Here is an 11,524-nt window from a genome sequence, read left to right on the forward strand (position 1 = left end):
TCGTGTATATGCTCGAGCCGAAGAATAATCTCATATATATGCATATGGGAGACTCGAACCTCCAAACATATACCAAGGTGACTTAAGTACCTAATCATATAATGATTTACGAAGGACTCAAACCTCCCTAATCATGAAATAATAATAAGAGGGACTCAAACCTCCCTGGTTACTTTGACCCCTGTATCGACAAATGCGGTTTTCAATATTGGTCACTCGGACCTCCACTTTCACGACTCAGCTACACAACTATTACTAAAGCCCAATTAAAACAAGTATCACACATTGCCATTTATTTAACCACATTCCTTATTAAGGCATACATTGTTGGTATCATGATAACAACTACACTTGCAAGGTAATAACACAATGCAAAAACAATTCCCATTAAATTGGAGAAAACAACTCCCTTTGTTCATTAATACATAGAGGGGGTCATCGACTCTCTTTTATTATTAAATCATACCATTGTATTTCAAATACCTATTTGTATTATGCAATAGTTCAAGACTAGTTCAATTTTACAATTTTCTATAGTTCTCATAATCATCACCAATTTCACATTATGGGGTTGGGGTCATTACCACTTCAAATATCATAAGTTTGGGAAAATCACAATTCCCTAATTAATTCATTGTACTCATGCATCCACAATTTCAAAACCATATTTAAAGCATGGAAATCATATATAAACCATGAGAAATATTGTTCAATTTATAAACATTCAAAAACCCCAACACTTGTTACAAAACCAAAACAACTATATCTGAATAACACTCTAATACATATGTTTCTATATAATTAATAGCGAGGGAAGAGTCACAGGCTTGTAATAGTAAGATGTATGAAGAGAAATCACCCTTAAGAGGCTTAATTGATCAACCTCTTAAAAACCCTAAGTTTTCATGACCTTGAGAATTCGGGAGTATTAAAGACATTACTTAGATTGTTTTTGAGAGATAATGACACCCTAATGAGGTTATAAGACATGGGTTTAAAGTTGGGTAATAGGGTAAATGTCTAGAATTCCCTTGACATAAAAGTTGAAAAGGGCCACTTTTGATTACAAGTCAACCCCTTGGCTAGTAAACTCTCCTTGTGACTCATCACCACTAGTCACAACCAAGGTAGTACCACCAAGGCACCATATACTTTTATCCTTATGACTAAATGGCATCACTTATAATTGGACCCTACGACTCGTAGGGTCCAGTCGTAGTCAACACAGAATCCAATTTTAGACTAACACTCGACACCCTATTACTACACCTAATGACTCATATTATAAACTTATGGATCTTAGTGAGCCATTCGTACTCATAATTAAATCAAGACACAAACTTACACTTTGTTTATCACTCATCCCAACAAATCATTAGGACATCCTACTACTTATTGGGTCTAGTCATAACTAGGCTAATGAGCTTAAATATCAAAAAATTTTCAAAGGCCAAAATATAGGGTGTTTTAGGTTTGTACCTGTTGTTTGCTAGTGTTTTGAATACTAATTTTAGCTTGTTTTGTGTGTTTATAGGTAATATCATAAGTTGGGAAGTTTGAAGGTAGGTTCGAGAGCTCAAAACTATACACCACGATGTTAACGACCACCTACAGGCACAGGTTTTACACCTGCATACGTATGTGTCATACAGGTGTCCTAATTTTTTATCCAAAAATCTAGTAGCTACTACCTTGATCTAGGTGGGACCTGCTTGAGCAGCTGAAGCGTAGGTCAGGTAAATGTGCCATGTAGATAGCCCTAAATTTTGTGCAAAAAAAACTCAATGCTATACCTTGTCCTATATTAGAACTGGTTGAGCAGTCTAGGAATAGGTCAGGCATAGAAAATATTGCCTTGGCCTACCTAGTTCACCTGCGCATATATACCAGGCGTAGGTCAGGCATAAGTTGTGCGTAGGCCCTTTAAGGACATACCAAAAATTTAGATTTTCAATAAGAGCCTTAGCCAATTTTCATACCTAAAACTCAACATTTTCTCATTCTCACTTCTCTTCTCAAGAATTCACCTCCGAATCATTACATTGGAATTTTCATTCATCTCTATCCTCTCTTAAGTGATCTTAAAAGGAATGATCTTTTGTGATATTTTCTTTGCATTCTCTTCAAATTTGTAAATCGTGTTTCACATTCTTTGGTACTTTTTGCATTAAATTGGATTTATTTAAGCTTATTTTGGTGAATTATTACTGTTAGAGTGAATATTATGGAATTTGTGCCTTGCTTTTACATGTTTATTGAAATGCCCACTTGATATTTGTTTGCTAAATTGAGTAGTGGGTGTTATAATTAGGTTAGTATGAGTTACATGGGTGTGTTTGGTGATGAATTGGTGAATTGGGCTTCCTTAATGTGCTTTTATTCTATTTTTCCAAGATCTTATTTTTCTTGCACACCATATGTTTGCTAGAATGCCTATGAGAAGTGATGACTTGAGTGTTACTAATAGTTAATGTATTCATCTTAGAGCATAATTTGACAATTCTTAAAGAATAAAGATGATTTTAATTTCTCCTTAATGGTGGAAAATTGGTAGCTTTTGGTTTAAGTTGTTTGTTGATAAATATTGTTACTATACCTTTGGTTGGTAAATGTGTTTAAGATTGAATTCACGGGTTAAGTATAACTAACCCAAGAGTCATGAATTGCCTTACCCTATGATAGACTGTGTGATACCATTCATAAGGGTATAGGGTCATTTTTATTTCCATTGGTGTCCTGGATGTGCTATGAGCAAAATTGGCAAAACGTGAAGATTGTATGGTAATGTAGAGTGTAAATGGTTGAGTGTTGTGATGAAAAAGTCCCATGAGTTGTATTGATCATGTTACCTTTCATTCACCATTGTTTTTATTTAGCTTTGTTTAGTTTCTTAATATATGAAAGAGATAAACATCTAGTACCTCCCCCCAAACTATGACCAAATTTTCTATGACACACTCCAATTTCATGAGGGTCATATTATGACCCTGAACTTAATTTCATATTTGTGACAACCTATTTATCTGATGTGGCACATGACAGTCCTTTATATGCCCTGGGTGTTTAACTTCATGCAAAGTGCCAAATCAGTACAAAAAGGTGACAAAAATATGTTAAAATTTAGTTTAGCATAGTAATAGGACCCCATGAAGTTGGAGTGTGTCGTAGCAAATTTATCTATAGTTCAGGAAGGTACTGGATGCTTATCTCAAAATAAAAATCCCAAAAACATGTTTTACTCTTTTTCTTTTATTTTGGTTTTGTTCTTTTCTTTTTTCATAGGTATGTCTCTAAAATAATAGTTTTTCACGGGTTTCTATGAAGGGCCTAATTTTAGATAAGGGAAAGGAAAAAGATACTACCAAAAAGGGCAAAGAACCAGCCTCTAAAGTAGCCCAACAAGTCCCAGAAGTGCAATCCACTGGTTGAGATATCCTAGTAACTATCTAAAGATGATGGGCATGCACAAATGGTTGGGTTAGCTCTAGCTCCCGACATGATGATGAGTTGCCTTTTGTAGCAGACCTAGTTAGAGGATCCCAAATTGATGAGGCTCCTAGTGAAATAGTTTGACCATCCACTAACATGTACCCGAGCACCTAGTGCTCCATAAAGAGCATTTACCCTACTCTACCCTCATTTTATTTTTTCATTATTGATAATACAATGATTTTTAATGGGCAATGGGTCATCTTTATTCTATATTTAATGGTCTTTACCTATTAATTTCATTTGATGGCATTGGTATGATGATTATATAAACATACTCTATTCTTACATTTTGATGTTTATTTACATTTTACATTTTGATGGTTATTTAAATTTAGACCTCGTGAGGCTTGTTCTTCATGATTAACATTGATTTAGATTTGGACCTTGTTGGGTTTATTGATGATGATGTCAGATAATGCTCTTGTTAGGATTTTTTTCATGCTCTTAATATTAATGTGATACCTGGTAGTAATTGTATTTGTATTGATGGTGGATTTTGGGTGATGCTTAAAAATTATTGCGCATTATTCTTGTCACCTTTGGTATATATGTGTCCAATAAGCTCCAAAGGTTTTCTTCAAAACTCAATTATTTCCCAAGGAGTAAAATTTTGTATTCTCTTTCTTTTATCTTTTGTATTTATTTTAGTTTAGTTTCTTTGTCGAACCAAGTTGTATTTCACCCATGATGGATGATAAGGTTGCATTTTTAGGTGAAGTACTAAGTCTGTTGAGTTGATTGGGAGTAGGCAAATATTTGAAAATTCATTCAAAATGTCATTTATAGGAATGAAATAATTTTGTGAAAAACCAAACATATAGCTATCTTTTTGAAAAAAAGAAAGAATGTTTATGATCTTTCTCTTGAGTGAGATGATTGAATTTAATGATCTCTCTTTACAAGGATGAGTCTTTAACTTAGAGTAAGTTATTAAACTCAAGTTGCTCAAATTGGTTGGGAGACTAACTTTTTGCTCTATGAGATGATGCCTTATGTTGTGAGATTTTTGAATATCTCTTGTACATACATATATCTAGAGCTTTCCCTGAGTGTATTCAAAGTGAAATACTAGGCAATATTAGTTTGGAGGATGACTCGAGGTCATTTTTGATCTATCACATTGGCAAACTCCCACCTTAACATTGTTCCTTAGTCAACCCTTTGGAGCCTTTGCCCATTTTTCTTTCCTTTTTATGATAACCATGCTATAACGCCTAAATCCATTTTAAAAATATTTCTTTAATCACTTAACCAATATTGATGCATCACATAATTTGAAATAAGGAAGTTTAGGCAAAGGGCTAAGTTTGGGGGTTTGTGTAATGGTGAGATTAATTTAAGGTAGTTCAAACTCATAGTTTAGTGGAAAATTGTGATATGCTAAGATGATTTAAGAAAGGTGTATGTTGGGTTGTTGAATCTTATGCTTGAGAGGCAAGATATATGCTTGATAACAAAACTAAATTGAAATCCTATGGTCCTATTCTTTGGAGAGGCAAGATATATGTTTGAGAGGTAAGTCTATATTAGTGACAATAAACTCAATGGGAAATCCTATGGCCCTATTCGTTATACATGAATTTGTTTGATAGAGTGAATGTGAATACTTTCAATATTTGAGCTCCTTTAAGAATTGAAATATATTATGTATGGAGCTAACTATTGCATGTAAACGACATCGATACTTTGTGGTAGAGGGTGATATCTTACTCTCGATTTAGGTAAATAGGTAATGTAAGTTGCATTGTGAAGATTGCTATGATCTTTGAAGATTTTGTGTCACCTCTTGAGAAGCATAGTTGATTTTAAAGGTTCATTTGATACTATATAGAATTCTTGTTGTGTCGATATGTGGTTATTGAAAAATTTAGTTTATTTATTGCCATGACATATTTGAGAGGTTTTTTTTCTAAGCTTTGTCAGGCTAGATCTTTAGTATAACTTTATTTTTGGTGATTTTGAGCCATAAATACCCTATCTCATTGGATTATTCTTTGTTGCTTGAGGACGAGCAATAGTTTATGTTTGAGGGGTTAATAAGTCATCAATTTGATGACTTGATAACACTTTTTGATATTAATTATCATTATTTTCCATTGATTTGGTGTTGATCTTATGTATAATGCTCATTTGTGCCGGTAAAGGTTGAAAATGAAGGTGAGAAAGCCATTCAAGTTAGTGGGAGGTCAAATATTAAAGAAAAGGAGCATTAAATTGCATATAGATGTGTCGGGAAGCCACCTACATACGCACTTGAGCCACATACGACATAGGTGGACAAAATGGACCAAACAGTATTAAGAACTAGACATGCACCTGACCATTGCACCACCTCCATTAGACCTACTCAAGCAAGTCAATAGTGCAGTGACATTTTTATAATATTTGGCAAATGGGAATTTGGGATCAAAAGGGGTTTTCAGCTTATTTCCACCATTATCGTACTTTTTTTGAGCTAAGAAATATTAAAATGACTTTTAAGTGAATAATTATTAGTTTTAAATGAAGAATTATTGAAATTAAATCTTGGATACTATATTATTTTTACATTAAATGGACCAATTCGAAGGAAATTTAGGTATATCACTACTTTTTCTCTCTATGAGTAGCTAATTCTTCATCTTGGAATTATGTTTGAATAAGTTGTGGTTAGTGCATATGTTTTATTTATTTGTCTTCTTAATAATCTATTTAATATGGGTTTGGCATTTATTCAATATTTTAATTAATAATTGGAGGTTACTTATTTGCTAGGGTTTTATGGCACTTTTAATGCTTAAAATAAGGAATTATGCATGTACTTAGGTATGTTTGTTAGATATGATGTGTTTTTATGTTGATTTTGCAAGAAAACGGAGTTCAGAATAGAGAAGGAGTAAAAAGTGATGAGAGTAGTAGGAAGGCTACCTATAAGTCCTATCTATGGGTTCGTAGGTATGAAGACTAACTACTGAGGTGTAGGTTGTACCTACGGACCATAGGTACCCCTCACCGGTAGATTTATAAAAGATGAAGGTCCCTCTATTTCTTACGAACCTACTAATGCCATGTAGGTACTACTTATGACCCTTAAGTGGGGTCATAGGTTGGTGCTGACTATGATTTTCTACTGTGTTTAGGCTAGATTTTTTGATGTATCTATAAATACCCATTGGATGTTTCATTATTATTTTTTTACGCACTTTTATACACTTGTTACATTTTTTTGAGTCATGAGATATACTTTTGATCTTTAAATTCTTGTTCTTGGTTTTAGGGTTTGATATTAACTTGAGATTTCAATTTTTATTCTTATTATTCGAGAGATTATTCGTATGCTTTCAATTATGAATTCTACGCTTGTTCTTAAAATCATGAGCAGCTAATAGGAACCCTAAAGTATTAACAAAATAGAGGAAGTGTAAAGTCATTCTAAATATGTGTTCATGCATGTATTGTGGTTTTCTTTTATTAGATTACTTTCTTAATGATTGAAAATATTAGAAACTCGCATGTATTCAATACTAAGAAGAGAGAGAGGTAGAGATGGGAAAAAAGAGATTACAACAATAATTTAAAGCTACAAAACCTTTATCTAATTAACTTGAGACCAAGAGGAGATAGTTAATTTGAGATTCAGAATAAGATTTAGTAATGTGACCCTCTGAGATCAAGACAAGATGATTGAAATTTACCCAAACCAAGGTCGAGAGGCGGTTAGGTGGTATATAACTTTTTAGATTTTTCTTACAAGAGACCAAGATAGTTTAACATGAACAATAAGTCCATGGAGTTGAAGAAGTCGAAGGGAACACAATCCTAGTGATCATCTCATACTGATAAGAACCCTATTTTCCATCATTGTTAATATTAGTGTTGTTCTTACAAAACCCCCATTTGTTTTCTATATTTTCCAACTACATCAACTATCCCATGATATATTTTCAACCTATTCCCAATGGGATTGACCCCAAACTTGTTGAGTTTTATATTTTACAAGAGTCTATGTTATACATTTTAGGAGGTGTAATTTGGGTGACCCCAAATTTAGGTGTCGTTGTAGAGGAATACAATTAAGAATTAATTTATTGAGGGTGTTGATTTTTAGATTTACTATTTTACTAGGGTATACGCCATGTATACCTGTACTCAGAGTCAAGGCAATGCCCTAATTCCATTCGATCCTAATCTTGAATAAACCTTACGACAAAATTATAAGATGGAGAGACAAGAAAAGTATGAGAATGAATCTCAACATGAAGGGATTCAATATAACCCAAATAAATTGAATTTTCCACCTCGACATGTTGTTCATGAAACTATCGAGAAAACTACTAATCAATTGATAGCCGAATAGAATGAAATTTTAGCATTTGCTCGACGTTCTTAGAAAAGGGCTAGATAGGAGAAAGTAGATCATCAAGAAAAACTCAATAGGGACAGACTTACTTGCCAATTTATGATGATCTAAAAGAAGATTTAGGTATGCTAAATTGACTGAGTTGGGAGCTATCATTCCTTAAGAGTTACCCCAAGGAATGAATTTTGACATTACGAGTGTAATAATTCAATTCCTTAATCTAAAGGGTGTGTTTGTTGGTATGCCTACTAAGTATGCAAACATGCATATTATGAATAATGTTGGAATTTGCACTTCGTATAATTTATTGGGGGTAAGTTAAGAAGCTTTATGACCTAGGTTATTCCTATTCTCTCTTACAGTCAAAGAGACTTTATGGTTTAGGGAACTGCCTCATGAGTCCATTATCACTTGGAATTAGTTGCTTACATAATTCTTCAACCAATTTTTGTCTCATTCTAGAATGTTGTTGTCATGACCCTCCAGGCCATTTTCTGTATTTTTGCTTATTTTTGTTGTTTAAAGCTTTTCTATAGCTACCCCTAAGTCCTTTATGACTTACAGGAACTGACAGTTCAGTTACTGAGTAGTTCATTTGGTTTTTAGAGTCAATTCTCTATTTTGAAGTCTTCATTAGTTCAAATTGGCTATCGGGTGAAATATTTAGTCAAACGACCTTATATGGTAATTTTGATAGTTCCAACAACTTTGGAACATCAATTTTAGTCTTAGAGGACCGTTGGTTTGGGTATCGAGATTCCAAACTTATTTTGGGCTATTGGCTGGAAGTTAAGAAAATTTACACATGGGTATAGGACCCAATTTTTATCAAAACAACCTTAGATTGACATTTTCACCACGCCACTGAGTTTGAAACATTGAATTTGATAGGGTAGTAGAGTTTATTTATCTGTATAGGATTTCGGATGAATTCCAATGGATGGTGGAGACCCAAAATAAATTTTGAGCTTCAGCTGATGCAACGCTTAAGCGGCCATTTAGGTCGCTTAAGTGGAGGACCACTAAAGTGCCTAGCTTATTGCTCAAGCATTCAGACTAGTTTAACATGGGTTAACTTAAGCGGTACCCTTACCACGTAAGTGGCACCCTTACCGCTTAAGCGATGGCCTCTTAAGCGGCAAAGAGACTGCTTGAGCAGTATTTGTGCAGATGGCCAATGTCGTTAAAGCGATACTAGGTCGCTTAGTCCCTGTGTTCACTTAAGTGACACTCATATACTTGGTACCATATAGAAACCCCCACTTAGCCTGATGTCTCCCATTTTTCCACCCATTTTCAAGAATATAGAACCCTAAAAAGTGTAAGAATATGGGAGAATCATTTGTAGGTGATTTTGGAGCATTTGTGGACTTAAATTATACATTTCTTCTCTGAATTCATGGTAATCTTCCATCAATTTCATGATCCTTCATCTCTTTCAAAAATCCCTAGAATATTGGTATTTTTATTGTAGCACCATTAAAGCTCAGAATTCAGAATAAACATTCTTTGATCATAGAGGGATATTGTGTCAGTTTTAAAAGTGTGATTCTGCAAACAATCCGTACATAGGACTTTTACATAATTTTGGATGCTAAGCACAATAGTGCAATATAGGTATCTTTGTTCTTGTTTTAATGAGTGGATTGAGATTTTGATAGCATAGCATCTTGCGGAGTCTTCTCAAAAAGAAAAATCACCAGTTTATCAGAGTCTTTAAGCTTTTCGTTAGTGTCTAAGTAGGCTAGGTTTACCTTTACCGTGAATTGAGCTAATTCGTAGTATAATTATGATATTATGCTAGATATGGATGGGATTTAGGTATTGGAATTATGATTGACCATATTTGAATTATTTAGACTGTTTAGGTAGCCTGTGAATTGTAATATAGGTGTAAGGGACTTAGTTGCTCATGATTTAGGTAGTATTTCTATCTTAGGGCTAATTGTAGCTTGGGTGATATCTAGAAGTGAATGTATATACCTTATCCAATTTTGTGGTAGAATTTGGCTTAGAATGAATTTCAAGGATTAGAAATGGGCCCCTCCATCCCATCTTAGGCTGAGATTCATGTTAGATCTTGTGAACCTCTATGTTCATGGTGTTCTCTTTGAAAATGATTATTTTGTTCTTTAAGGAGTTTAGACACAGATATTTATGGTGGTTTGATATTTGGGAGTTGGTGCTAATTTTGAGCAAAACTAGGTGGTCCATTAATATTGAGTTTTGATTCAGTTCTGGTAATTAATGATGATATTAATAATATGAGTTTCATTTCAAGTCCGTCAAATGATGATATGATGATTATGCTATTGATTTCCAGTTTGAGTCCGACACTGAGAGATCATTTATTTGATGATATGGTATGGATGGTTTCATGGTATAGTTGATATTCGATAAAATTATGGATCTTTGATTATTATTTGATTGCACCCTCTAGGCTTATGGGGGCCCTCGTTGGGTTATTTACTTTTTCGCACTTACTAGCTTATACGGGCCAGTCTTGTACTATTAATTATGCTTTCTTACATATTATATCTACTTCAATTATTTATTTATAGTATTGGAGCTTATTTTTGGGTTTGCCTTTTTATCTTGACTTAGCTTATTTATCTTGCATCTTTATTGTATTAGTATTATGATTTAGCTCAATCGGCCGATAATGCCTACTGAATACCTATGGTTTAGGTACTCATACTACATATCTGTACCTTTTTGGTGCAGATCCAAGTACTAGTTGTCATCGTTGACATGATGTTTGCGCTGAGTTGATTTCGGAGGTAGGGTGAGCTCTCAAAGTTAGAGTTACCCCTTTTCCCTTCTATTAAAATTTTCTAGCCTTTCATTATTTGAGATGGATTGTATTCGACTATTTCATTATTTATGCTCCTTTTTATAGTATCTCTTATACTGATAATAATAGGTTGTGGGATGGTTGTTGATGCTTTATCTATTCATTAGACTACATTTACTGTCTTATTATTATTATTATAAGTCTTTAATTGTTGATTTCTGACTTTTAAGACATTTTTCACCAAATAAGCCCATTGCTTATGGCTCCGGACTATGGTTTGGCATACTTACAGGTGGGATAAATTAAGTGCCAACATGACTCAAAAATCAAGTCATGACAACAACAGTTGAAGGATGAGATTTAGAATTTTAGACAGTTACATCCAGAGGTACTGTATGAGACATGGTTAAGGTTCAAGAAAAAGCTGATAAATAGTTGCAAAGCCATGGATACTCCTATAGCAAGAGGTGAAACTTTAAGCCTTGAAATGTATATAAAGACTAAAAAAAGAAATACATGTCTCGAGTACTATATTATAGTGTAGTTGGGAGTTTGATATATGATATGATGTGTACTCGCTCAAACATTTGTTATGCCATGGGTTTGGTTAGCAGGTATAAATCTACTACTGGAAAATATTATTGTAAATCAGTAAAGAGAATTTTTCAATACCTAAAGGGAACTGCATATTATTCACTATGCTATAGTGGATCTGATTTATTCATAAGAGGTTATATAGATGTTGATTGAGCTGGTGACCAAAACGATAGAAAATCAACCTTCGATCATACCTTTTTATTAAATGGTGCGTAATTTCATAGAAAAGTAAGAAATAAACTTACCCATCCTTATCAATCATGAAATTTGAATTTGTGGTTTATGCATTTGTAGTACAAGAA

Source organism: Capsicum annuum, chromosome 5 (genome assembly GCF_002878395.1).
Source record: "Capsicum annuum cultivar UCD-10X-F1 chromosome 5, UCD10Xv1.1, whole genome shotgun sequence".
Classification (NCBI taxonomy): domain Eukaryota; kingdom Viridiplantae; phylum Streptophyta; class Magnoliopsida; order Solanales; family Solanaceae; genus Capsicum; species Capsicum annuum.